The 13535-nt window shown below is 37.8% G+C and overlaps 1 protein-coding gene and 1 long non-coding RNA gene across 2 annotated transcripts in view; one reads left to right on the forward strand and one right to left on the reverse strand.

The window, feature by feature from the left end:
• The window catches only part of FAM124A (family with sequence similarity 124 member A), a 106618-nt gene that overhangs the window by 78420 nt on the left and 14663 nt on the right, over positions 1-13535 (forward strand). The window lies entirely within an intron of this gene.
• The window catches only part of LOC114888020, an 82885-nt gene that overhangs the window by 9164 nt on the left and 60186 nt on the right, over positions 1-13535 (reverse strand). The window contains exon 4 of the long non-coding RNA XR_003791688.1: positions 5151-5238. This is a non-coding gene — a long non-coding RNA (uncharacterized LOC114888020). The remainder of the gene's footprint in view (positions 1-5150; positions 5239-13535) is intronic.

Genomic DNA, 13535 nt, shown 5'->3' on the forward strand with positions numbered 1-13535 from the left:
AATCCATTTTGAGTTCATTTTTGTTCATTTTTGTGTATGGGATAAGTTAGTGGTTCAATTTCATTCTTTTGCAAGTGGCTGTCCAGGTTTCCCATTATCTTTTACTGAAGAGACTGTTCTTTCCCCCATTGTATACACTTGGCTCCTTTGTCATAAATTAATTCACCATATAGGCATGGGTTTATTTCTGGACTCTCTATTCCGTTCCATTGATTGATGTGTCTGTTTTTATGCCAATAGCATACTATTTTGATTACTATAAGTTTGTAATATAGTTTGAAATCAGGAGGCGTAATGCTTCTTCTTATTTCTCAAGATTATCTGCTTTGGCTATTCAAGGTCTTTTGTGGTTCCATACAAATTTTGGGATTGTTCTATTTCTGGGATAAATGTCATTGGAATTTTTATAGGGATTGCATTGAATCTGTAGATTGCTTTGGTTAGTATGGACATTTTCATAATATTCTTCCAATCCAGGACATAGAATATCTTTCCATTTATTTGTGTATTCTTAATTTTTTCATCAGTGTCTTATATTTTTTAGTGTACAGGTCTTTCAGCTCCTTGGTTAAATTTATTCCTAGATATTTTATGCTTTATGATGCAATTGTAAATTTCATTTTTTTAAACATCTTTATTGGAGTATAATTGCTTTACAATGTTGTGTTAGTTTCTGCTATATAACAAAGTGAATCAGCTATACATATACATATATCCCCATATCCCCTCCCTCTTGAGTCTCCCTCCCACCTTCCCTATCCCACCCCTCTAGGTGGTCACAAAGCACTGAACTGATATCCCTATGCTACGCAGCTGCTTCCCACTAGATATGTTTTACATTTAGTAGTGTATATATGTCCATGCCACTCCCTCACTTCATCCTAGCTTACCCTTCCCCCTCCCTGTGTCCTCAAGTCCATTCTCTATGTCTGCGTCTTTATTCCTAACCTGCCCCTAGTTTCTTGAGAACCATTTTTTTTTTTTTAGATTCCATATATATGTCTTAGCATACAGTATTTGTTTTTCTCTTTCTGACTTACTTCACTCTGTATGACAGACTCTGGTCCATCCACCTCACTACAAATAACTCAATTTCATTTCTTTTTATGGCTGAGTAATATTCCATTGTATATATGTGCCACATCTTCTTTATCCATTCATCTCTTGATGGACATTTGGGTTGCTTCCATGTCCTGGCTATTGTAAATAGTGCTGCAGTGAACATTGTGGTACTTGACTCTTTTTGAATGAATCATTAGAGAAATGCAAATCAAAACTACAATGAGATATCATCTCACACCAGTCAGAATGGCCATCATCAAGAAATCTACAAACAATAAATGCTACAGTGGGTGTGGAGAAAAGGGAACCCTCTTGCACTGTTGGTGGGAATGTAAGTTGATACAGCCACTATGGAGAACAGTATGGAGGTTCCTTAAAAAACTAAAAATAGAACTACCATATGACCCAGCAATCCCACTACTGGGCATACATCCTGAGAAAACCATAATTCAAAAAGAGTCATGTTAAACCATTCTTGCATCCCTGGAATAAATCCCACTTGATCATGCTGTTTGCCACTTTTAATGTCCTGAATTTGATTTGCTAATATTTTGTTGAGGAATTATCCATCTATGTTCATCAGGGCTATTGGCCTGCAATTTTCTTTTATTCTGGTGGTCTTGCCTGGTTTTGGTGTCAGGGTTATGCTGGCCTCATAAAATGAGTTTGGAAGTGTTCCCTCCCCTTCTATTTTTCTGGAAGAGTTTAAGAAGGATTGGCATTAGTTATTCTTTAAATATTTGGTAGAATTCACCAGTGAAGCCATCTGATTGATCCTAGACTTTTGTTTGTTGGGAGGTTTTTGATTACTAATTCAATCTCCTTACTAGTAATCAGTCTGTTCAAATTTTTTCTCTTTGTTCTGATTCAGTCTTGGTAGATTGTAGGTTTCAAAGGAATTTATCCATTTCTTCTAGGTTGTCCAATTTGTATGTAATTTTTCTTAGTAGTCTCTGTGTTTCTGTGATATCCATTTTAGCATCTATTCTTCATTTCTGACTTTGAGTCTACTCTTTTTTTTTTCTTGATGAGTCTACCTAAAGGTTGTCAATTTTATTTATCTTTTAAAAAAACAGCTCTTAGTTTCATTGATCTCTTCTATTTTCAGTCTCTATTTCCTTTGTTACTGCTCTGATCTTTGTTATTCCCTTCGTTCTGTTAAATTTGGGCTCAGTGTCTTCTTCCCTTTCTAGTTCTTTGAGGTGTAAAAAAGGTTGTTTATTTGAGATGTTTGTCACTATAAACTTCCCTCTTAACTGCCTTTGCAGCATGCCATGGGTTTTGATATGCTGTGCTTTCATTTGTTTCAGGATATTTTTTATTTTGCTTTCGATTTCTTCTTAGACCCATTGGTTTTTTATGAGTATGTTATTCAATCCCCACATATTTGCGAATTTTTCCAGCTTTCCTCGTGGTATTGATTTCTAGTTTCATACCATTGTGGTTGGAAAAGATACCTGGTATGATTTCAGCTTTCTTAAATTTGGTAAGACGTGGTTTGTGACCTGTCATGTGATGTATTCTGGAGAATGTTTTGTGTGCACTTGAGATGAATGTGTATTCTGCTGCTGTTGGATGGAATATTCTGTATGTGTCTGTAGGTGCATTTGTTCAAAAGCATCACTCACAACCATTATTTCCTTCTTGACTTTCTGCCTGGGTGATCTGTCCATTGTTTAAAGTGGTGTATTGAGGTCCTCTACTATTATTGCATTGCTGTCTATTTTTCCCTTTAGGTCTGTTAATAATTGTTTAATATTTTTAGATGCTCTAATATTGGGTGCGTATATGTTTACAATTAATATATCTGATGAATTGCCCCTTTACCATTGTATAATGACTTTGTCTTGTGTTACAGTTTTTGGTTTAACATCTATTTTGTCTGATATAAATAACCACCCCTGCTTTCTTTTGGTTTCTATTTGCTTGAAATATCTTTTTCCATCCCTTCACATTCTGTTTGTGAATATCCATAATGCTTAAGTGAGTCTCTTGTAGGCAGCATATAGTTAGGTCTTATTTTTAATCCATTCAGCCCATCTGTGTCTTTTAATTGGAGAATTTAGCCCATTTACATTAATTACTGATAGCTAAGGACTTACTGTTGCCAGTATGTTAATTGCTTTCTGATAGTTTTGTCATTCCTTAGTTCCTTTGTTCCTCTTGCTGTCTTTCTTTTTGAGTTGATGATTTTTTGTAGTAGTGTGCTTTTCTCTTTATCATTGTATATCTGTTACCTAGTTTTGGTCTGTGGTTATTACCATGAGGCTTTCATAATATGTTATAACCATCTATGATAACTTCAATTACATAAGAAAGTTCTACCCAATTACCTGCCCCCCTCAGATTTATGTTGATGTCCCAATTTATATATTTTTATATAATTATATATTATACATTTATGTATTATATTTATAAATACTATATTAACATAATATTACAGCTATAGTTACCTTCAACACTGTTGTCTTTAACCTATATGCTAGATTTCAAAGTGATTTACACACCACCATTGAAGTATTAGAGTTCTTTGAATTTGACTATATATATTCACCTTTACCAGTAAATTTTATATTTCAATATGTTTTCATGCTACTAATTTGTTTCAGTTTGAAGAACTTCCTTTAACATTTCTTGTAGGGCAGGTCTAGTGGTGATTAATTTCCTTCATGCTTTTGTTGGGTAAGATATCCTTGGATGAGTTTTGTTGTTGTTGTTTATGTGCTTTGAATGTATCATCCCACTGTCTCCTGGCCTGTAAGGTTTCTGCTGAGAAATGTAAAGCCTTATCAGAATTCCCTGTATGTGATTTTCTTTCTGACTTTGATTTTTGAGAGATTGATTATAATGTGTCTCAGTGAGGATCTCTTTGCGTGGGATCTCTAAGCTTCCCATACCTGGATGGCTGTATCTCTCCCCAGATCTGGGAAGTTTTCAGCCAATATTTCTTTGAATAAGATTTCTGTCCCTTTATCCCTTCTCCTCTGGGACTCGCAAAGTGAGGATATTGTTTTTGATCATGCCCCACATAGCTCATGTATGCTTTCTTCACTCTTTTTCATTCTAATTTCAAAAATGGGACTCTTTCTTAAGCTGCTGTTAATCATTTCAGTCAGCTACTTTTAGGATTTGCTCATGGAACTGTGGCAAGGAATATTTCTCTTTTGAAATTCCTTAAATCAGTGATACTTAAATTCTGATGATCCTTTGTTGATATAAAAATCAGTCTACCTCGTGTTTTACAGCCAATGGCAGGGTAATTCATAAATCATACTGAAAAATAAATATTCAGGGAACATGCAGAAGTTATACAAAGAGAAAGCTTTGCATTTGGGCAAGATATGTTTGTTCTTTTTCTGAGTCGTCTTTTCAGTTTTACAGATTCTGTCATTTGATCTGTCAGCCTCAGCTCCTAATCCTGAGATCTATGACCTTGATTTTCTCTCCTGTTCCTTCTTAAATGGATAGCTTTTTAATATATATCAGATCAGTAGTCTGTGTCCTAGCAGTTCTAGGTGTTCACAGTCCCTCTATTTATAGTATCTTCTGTGATTTTTTCCCAAGAGCTGGTACTGATGTTTAACAAAGCTGGCCCCTGAGGCAGCCCCTCAAATACTTCTTGACTTAAAACGTTTTCATTGTTAGATATTGCTACTGCTCTCCAGTAATACTAAAGTCCTCATTTTTTTCCATCAAAGCCACATAATAACTGTTGGTATTTATGATTTATAATATATATGTATATTTATACATATATAAGCACCTTAAAATTCCCTTGATCAAAAGTGATCTTAGAAGATATGTATTTTTATCTCACATGTATTTATTCAGTATGACTTTGAGTGCCTGTTATGTGCAAATATGATTATTTTTAAAAATACTTATATAAGTACGGGTGCTAGAGGTCAATCGACCCAGCTCCTAAATACCTTACAGCACCAAGTAAAAATTTTACAGTTAAAGCCAGTTCCTTTAAATATGTAAATGTACTTCTGTGCAGAATGTTTGCTGTGGTGATATGTAAGCTCAGGTTCAACTGAGAAAGAGGCTTGAAAAAAAATAGAGGCTTAATAACAATAGATGCTTACTTCTCTCTCCTATGTATGGCAGCCCACAGTCCTCAGGGATCCAAGCTTCTTTTCATTCTGTCCTCCACCCTCTGGTTCCGAATGGCTGCTGGGTGGAATAGCAAATATTACTAGTCTTAAAAAAAGATAAATAAAAATAACTTTAAGAACTTCTGTTCATCAAAAGACACCAAAAAAGAGTAAGATGGCAAGCCACAGACTGGATAATGATATTTACAACACATACATCCACGAAAAGAATCCAAAATATATACAAAGAGCAGGTGCTTCACTAAAGAGGGTATTCAAACGGCCAATAAAAAGATAATATCATTAGTCATCTGGCAAATGCCAATTAATGAAACACAATTACCTATCAGAACGATTAAAATTTAAAAGAATGCTAACAATAAATGTTGGCAAGGATGTGAAGCAACTGGAATACTATAAATTCCTGGTAGAATTACACATTTTGATGCAGTCAGTTTGGAAATTTGTTTGGAAGTACCTACTAAAACTAAAAATTGCTCACCCTGTGCCCCAGCAATTCCATTCCTAGTTATATACCCAAGAGAAATGAGTGCATTTTGTTGAGTACGTGGTCAGATAAGGCTTCACAGCGTCACGTTAGGCTTGGTCTCTGAAGATGAGCAGGTGTCTCTAGGCAGACAGGCAGCAGCAGCAGCATGAAGTCAGTCATGGAGATATAAGCCAATCTGGTTTGTTTGGGAATGATGGCAGTTCCAAATGGCTGGATCGTATAGGTTGCAATTCCAGAAAGACACAAGGCCTGAAGGAGTAGACAGGGTCTTGTAGAGCTTGCTAGTTAGTGTCTTCTGCCAAGAAACATGGTCAGGTTTGTATTTAGAAAGGTCATTCAGAAAGGTGTGGCGGGAGGGGAAGCTATATAACTGTTGGCAGGAAGACAGTCCAGGTGGATAGTTGTCACTTTGCTGCCATTTTGCCAATTCTGGAGAATAAGTACTCTTCTTATATTCTGCATTATCCTGTCTTTCATTCTACGAGGAATGGAATTAGTATGTTGCTCGGATAATTCTTCAGGAGGTCTTACGATTCCATAATGGCAGAGAGGAGAAGAATGGACAAATAACTGTCCAGCAAAGATTTGTTTAAACCACCATCCTATGTGGCTTAGAATCTCTTTGAAAATTTTCAGACTTCCAACCTAGAAATATCACTGATTTGACAAAATGTACCCAGGCTTTGATTACTTTTAGAGTGGATCTTGCCTTTTTTCCCATAAGTCCTCCTCTCTTCCTACTAACCATTCGAAAAAGAACCCCAGTGTTCCAGTTCAGGAGGGTGACATAGGAGGATCCTGAACTCACTTCTTCTCACACCAAGTCTACAGCTAGATATGGAACAGTTTCTTCTAAAACTATCTGAGCAATTCCTTCCTACAAATTAGGTAGGAGAGGCTGAGACACAGTATCACCATGAACCCTGGCATGGTGACCCACAATCTGGAGGGCTCTCACAACTTGAGGAGCAAAGGGTTTGAACCTCAACTTTTAAGGCCTGCACCTGAGAGACAATTACCTCTAACTTTGAGAACATCTAGCTTTGAAAGCCATTGGGGCTTGTTCCCTTGAGACCCAGAAGGTGATTGATAGTGATCTGGGAAACAGTTTTTGAAGGGCTTAGGTAGAATCACTCACCCCAGGGCCCAGAGCAGAGGCAGCCAACTAAAACGTACCCAGTCTTCCTGTTAAAGAAGCCAACTTGCTTATCTTAAAGCTTCAGCCCGAGGGGCAGGCATCTAATTTAATACATATCCAGGGACTTACTGAAATACTCTCCAAAACAGAGGCGAGCAGGTGCCATCTTTACAGTCTCCCTTGCTCCAAGCCGCTGGTATCTCCCAGAAAGGAGCTTGTGTACTCCTCTCATGTCCTGCTTTTTGCAGCTGCCACCCAGGGGACACCCCTTGATCACCTGGCTCTGGTGGACAGCAGGGCTTACACTCACAGGTACCACAGGATTGTAACAAATAGAGAAGACTTCTTAACCACCTAACCCCAGGGTACAGCAGAGAAGCAACAGACTTGAAAGTCCCAATCCTTCTATACAAGTAGCCTCTTATCTTCATAGCTGTGGCCTGTGGGCCAGGCTTCTTTCTAACACACACATAGAGGGTGACTACAATTCTCTCCAGAGACCAGGGAAGCTAGCAAGTGTCATCTTCATGCTTTCCATCTTCCCAGCCCCAAGTCGCCAGTGTCTCTGAGAAAGGAGCTTGTGTAAACATCTGGTGACCCAGCTTTTGTGGCTGCCACACTGAGGACACATCCTTTGACAGACTGGCTCTTGCAGCCAGTGAGGCATGTGTTCACAGGTTCAATGGGACAGGAGCAAACAAAAAAACGGTTCTTAACTGGCTGTCACCCCAAGGCTCAGCACAGAGGGAGAAGACAGATTCTCCTCTCTGGGACACCGACAGATCTAGGAACACCCTCCCTTCTTGGAGCCACTAAGAATAAAGTAGCCTGCTTAAACAAACACAAAGGTTTGAGAGAGAACCAACTAGGGCAGGGTTGAACAATAATTTTATCTATTACATGAAACAATAATTTTATCTATTACATGAGGCCACTACTTCAGACTGGGAGAGGTGGCTGATTTCTCTAGTGCATACATACCAACATGGAAAGTCAAAGAAACAGAAGAATATATTCCAAATGGAAGAACAAGATAAAATCTCAGAAAAAAACCTTAGCGAAATACAGATAATTTACCGGATGAAGAGTTCAAAATAATGGTCCTAAAGATGCTCATGAGTTCAGGAGAACATTTGATGAACAAAGGGAGAACTTCAACCAAAGATAGAAAATATAAGAAAGTACCAATGGAAGGCACAGAGCTGAAGAATACAATAACTGATGTGAAAAATATACTAGAGGGGTTTAACAACAGACTAGAGTAAGCAAGAGAAAGGGTTAGTAAACTTGAAGACAAGGTACTGGAATTCATCAAATCAGAGAAAGAAAAAAATGAAAAAGAGTGAAGGTAGATTAAGGGACTTAAGGGACACCATCAAGCAGACCAACATTTGCATTATAAGGGTCCCAGAAAGAGGAGAGAGAGAGAAACAGGCAGAAAACTCATTTTAAATAATAGCTGAAAATATTCCTATCCTGGGGAAAGAAACAGACATCCAGATCCAAGAATCCAGAGAATTCCAAATAAGATAAACCCAAAGAGACCCACGCTAAGACATATTACATGTAGTTAAAGTGTCAAATTTAAATGCAAGGAGAGAATCAAAATCAGCAAGAGAAAAACAATTTACATACAAGTGAACGCTCATAAGACTATCAGCAGATTTTTTCAGGAGAAACTTTGCCGGCCAGAGGAAGTAGCATATTTTCAAAGTGCTGAAAGAAAAAACTGCAAACCAAGAGTGTGCTAACGAGCAAAGCTGTCCTTCAGAATTGAGTTGATGTTTGTTAAGTCAAATCATTTTGCTATACACCTTAAACGTATATAGTAATGTATGTCAATTATATCTCAATAAAACTGGGGAGGGGGGGAGAAATACAGGAGAGATAAAGGGTTTTCCAGATGATCAAAAGCTAAAGGAGTTCAACTTCACAAGACTGGCCTTACGAGAAATATTAAAGGTACTTTTTAAAGCTGAAACAAAAGTATGCTAATTAGTAACAGAAAAACATGAAAGTATAAATCTTACTGGTAAAGGTAAATTTATAGTAAAATTCAGTATAATCTAATGTTGTAAAGGTGATGGGTTAATCACTTATAAAGCTAGCATAACGGTTAAAAGACAAAAGTGGTAACAATAAATGTAACTACAATAATTTGCTAATGGATACACAAGATTAAAAGGTGTAAACTGTGACATCAAAATGTGAAAATGTAGAGCTTTCAAACTTAAGTTGTTATCAATTTAAAATAGACTATTATAAATGTAAGTTGTTTTTTGTAAGCTTCATGGTACCCCAAAGCAAAAACCCATAGTATATACACAAAATATAGAGAATGTAATCTAAGCATGCTAATGCAGGAAATTATCAAATTCCAAAGGAAGAGAGCAAGAAAAGAAGGAGTAGAGGAATTACAAAACAGCCAGAAAACAATGAACAGAATGGCAATAAGTACATACCTGTTAATAATCACTTTAAATGAACTGAATGCTCCAATCAAAAGACATAAAGTGGCTAAGTAGATTAAAAAAACAAGATACATCTATATGCTGCCTACAAGATACTTCAGATGTAGGAATACACATAGTTTGAAAGTGGAAAAAGATATTCCATGCAAATAAAAGACAAAAGAAAGCTGGGGTAGGTATACTTATATCAGACAAAATAGACTTTAAGTAAAAGACTAATTAGAAACAAGGTCATTTTGTAATGATACAGGGATTAATCGAACAAAAGGATATAACATTTGAAAATAGCTATGCACCCAACATAGGAGCACCTAAATATATAAAGCAAATACTAACAAACATAAAGAAATATACAACAATACAGTATTAATAGAGGACTTCACGTTCACCAGTGGATTGATCATTCAGACAGAAAATCAATAAGGAAACATTAGCCTTAATGACATGTCAGACCAGAGAACTTAACAGATATATACAGAACATTCCATCCAAAAGCAACAGAATATATATTCTTCTCAAGCACACATGAATATTCTCCAGGATACATCATATTTTAGGCCACAAAACAAATCTTAATAAGTTTAAGATGACTAAAAATACATCAACTGTCTTTTCCAACCACAATGTTAGAAACTTGAAGTTAATTACAAGAAGAAAACTGGACAATTCACAAGTATATGAAGACTAAACAACATGCTACTGAACAACCAATGGGTCAAAGAAGAAATTAAAAAACAAATACTTTGAGACAATGGAAATGCAACATACCAAACTTATGGGATATAATGAGAATTTCTTGCTATAGAGGGGAGTTCATAGTGATAAATGCCTACATCAAGAAACAAAAAAGATCTCAACCTATCTCTATACCCTCAAGTAACTAGAAAAAGAACAAAGAAGCTCAAATTTGGAGGAAGGATGGAGATAACAGATCACAGTGGAAATAAATGAAATAGAGACAAAAAATAGAAAAGATTAAAAAAACTAAGAGCCAGTTCTTTGAGAAGACAACAAAATTGACAGACCTTTAGCTAGACTCATCAAGAAAAGGAGAGGACTCAAGTCAGAAATGAAAGAGGAAAGATTAAAATGGATAACACATAAATACAAAGGATCATAAAGGACAACTATGAACAATTAGGTGCGAACAAATTGAACAGCCTAGAAGAAATGGATAAATTCCTAGGAACATACAACCTACAGTGACTGAATCACTGAACAAATATTACTAGTAAGGAGACTGAATTAGTAATCAAAACTCCAGAGTCAGATGGCTTCACTAGTGAATTCTACCAATCATTTAAAGAAAAAATTAATGCCAATCCTTCCCAAACCCTATCAAAAAAAAAAAACAGAAGAGGAGGGAACACTTCCAAACTCGTTTTACAAGGTCAGCATTACCCTGAAACCAAATCCAGACAAGGATGCCATAAGAAAAGAAAACTACAGGTCAATATCCCTGATGAATATAGATGCAAGAATCCTCAACAAAATATTAGCAACTTAATTCAACAATACATTAAAAGGATTGTACACCATGTTCAGGTGGGATTTATTCCACGGATGCAAGGATGGTTTGACATCTGCAAATCAACTGGTGTGATACACCACATTATCAAAATGGAAGATAAAAATCATAATCTTATCTCAATAGATGCAGAAAAAGCATTTGACAAAATTCAACACTCATTTATGAAAAAAACTTTCAACATATTGGGTATACAAGGAATATACCTCAACATGATAAAAGCCACATATGACAAGCCGACAGCTAACATCGTACTCAGTGGTGAAAAGCTGAAAGCTTTACCTTTATGATGAGAAACAAGATAAGGATTCCAACTCTCACCACTTTTATTCTATGTAGTATTGCAAGTTCTAGCCAGGGCAGTTAGGCAAGAAAAGTTATAAAAGCCATCCAGGTCAGAAAGACGGAAGTATTCTAAGAACTCATTTATGACTAAGGATGTTAACCATTTGTCATGCAGTGTAAGTGAAATGCCATATTTTATTGCCATCAATTTACTATGGTGTTTTGTATTTTGGTTTTGTATTAAAATATAATCATGTTGTGTTTTTTTTTTAAAAAAAGGAGTAAAACTGTCACTATGTGCAGATGAAATGCTATTATATAGAGAAAATCCAAAAGCCTGTGCTAGAAAACTATTTGAACTAATAAATTTAGTGAAAGTTGCAGGATATAAAAATCAATATATCACTGATGAACATAGATGCAAAAACCCTCAACAAAATACTAGCAAACAGAATCCAACAGCACATTAAAAGGATCATACACCATGATCACCATGATCAAATGGGGTCTATTCCAGGAATGCAAGGATTCTTCAATATATGCAAAGCAATCAATGTGATAAACCGTATTAACAAATTGAAGGAGAAAAACCATATGATCATCTCAATAGATGCAGAAAAAGCTTTTGACAAAATTCAACACCCATTTATGATAAAAACCCTGCAGAAAGTAGGCATAGAGGGAGCTTTCCTCAACATAATAAAGGCCATATATGACAAACCCACAGCCAACATCATCCTCAATGGTGACAAACTGAAAGCATTTCCACTAAGATCAGGAACAAGACAAGGTTGCCCACCCTCACCACTCTTATTCAACATAAGTTTTGAAAGTTTTAGCCACAGCAATCAAAGAAAAGGAAATAAAAGGAATCCGAATCAGAAAAGAAGTAAAGCTGTCACTGTTTGCAGATGACATGATACTATACATAGAGAATCCTAAATATATTAAAAATCTGTTTCGTTTCTATACACTAATAGCAAACTATCAGAAAAAGAAATTTTAAAAAACACCATTTACAATTGCATCAAAAGAGTAAAATACTTAGGAATAAATTTATCCAAGAAGATCAGTGATATATACATTGAAAACTATAAGACTTTGGAGGGAGGAATCAAGATGGCAGAAGAGTAGGATATGGAGCTTACCTCCTCTCACAAATACATCAGAAAACACCTACAAGTGGAATGATTCACACAGAACATCTACTGAACGCTGGCAGAAGACCTCAGACTTCAAAAGTCCAAGAAAACCTCCACATAACCGGCAGGACAAAAGAAAAAAAAAAGTTGGGGGGAGCTTTCCAAGATGGAGGGAGAGTAGGAGAACGTAGAGTTCATCTCTCCCTACAAACACATCAAGAATACATCTACAAATGGAACAATTCTCACAGAGCACTTGCTGAACACTAGCAGAGGACCTCAGACACCTAAAAGGACAAGAAAGATCCCCACATAACTGGGTAGGATGAAAGAAATAAGGTAAAAGGAAGAGGAGAGGAAACAGGATGCAACCTGCACTCCTGGCAGGAAGCTGAAAGAGAGGTTCCCGCATCTGGGGAAGCCCCCTCACCACCTGGAAGATCAGCTGGGACAGAAGGGAGCCTCAGGGGCTTGGAGGAGAGCCCAGCAACTGGTCTGTGATAGGACAGAGTGAGACCTACACAGATGGTCCATGCCACAGTCCTGCATGCCCCAGCCTGAGATAGGTGTCTGCCAGTACACGTGGGGGCTGGGTGGTGGAATGTGGGGTTTGGAGAGCAGACCTGGGGGGAGACCATTGTTGGCTGTAAGGAGACAGACTGTGGGGACAGGAGTGAGGAGCTCCGCAACTGGGAATGCTCGTGGACGAAGCCCACACCACCACAACAAAGAAGCACCATGGTTGAGTGACGTGCAAAGGGCAGGGCCACCATCACATCCTCTCTCCTCACATACCAGCTCCTGCCTCCACGGGCACTAGGGAGGGCCCCACCAGAGCCAGCTCACACGCCCCTGCCATCACCTCCCCTGCAACCCCCATGCAAGCCTGGGTGACCCACTCATCCTGCTTGCCACCTGATGGGCTTGCATGTTCCAGTCCCTACCCTAGCACCCTCCCACCTAGGCAGCCTGCTTGCCCCAATCACTGCCTCAGCTCCTTTCTGCCTGATAGGCTCATGTGCTCCAGCAACCTCTGGAGCAGACTCCAGTGGGAAGAACATATGCACAGGTGGGGCTGAAACCGAACCTGAGCCCCAGGGGCCGTGTGACTAAGGAAGAGCTGAAATCGCTCTTCAAGGCTGCACGAACCACAGAGTTACATCTCTGCTGGCAGCTTCCTAAATTCAGCACCTGTGAAACATCTGAAAGGACAACAAGCTCTCCTGCAGCTGGGATGGGTCTGGCTTCAGCAGCTGTGGGCTTTGTGGGCACATACATGTGGGAGTTGGTCCAGACCAGAG

The sequence above is a fragment of the Monodon monoceros genome, unplaced genomic scaffold (assembly GCF_005190385.1).
Source record: "Monodon monoceros isolate NGI ecotype Baffin Bay Population unplaced genomic scaffold, NGI_Narwhal_1 Super_Scaffold_8, whole genome shotgun sequence".
In the NCBI taxonomy this organism is placed as follows: Eukaryota; Metazoa; Chordata; class Mammalia; order Artiodactyla; family Monodontidae; genus Monodon; species Monodon monoceros.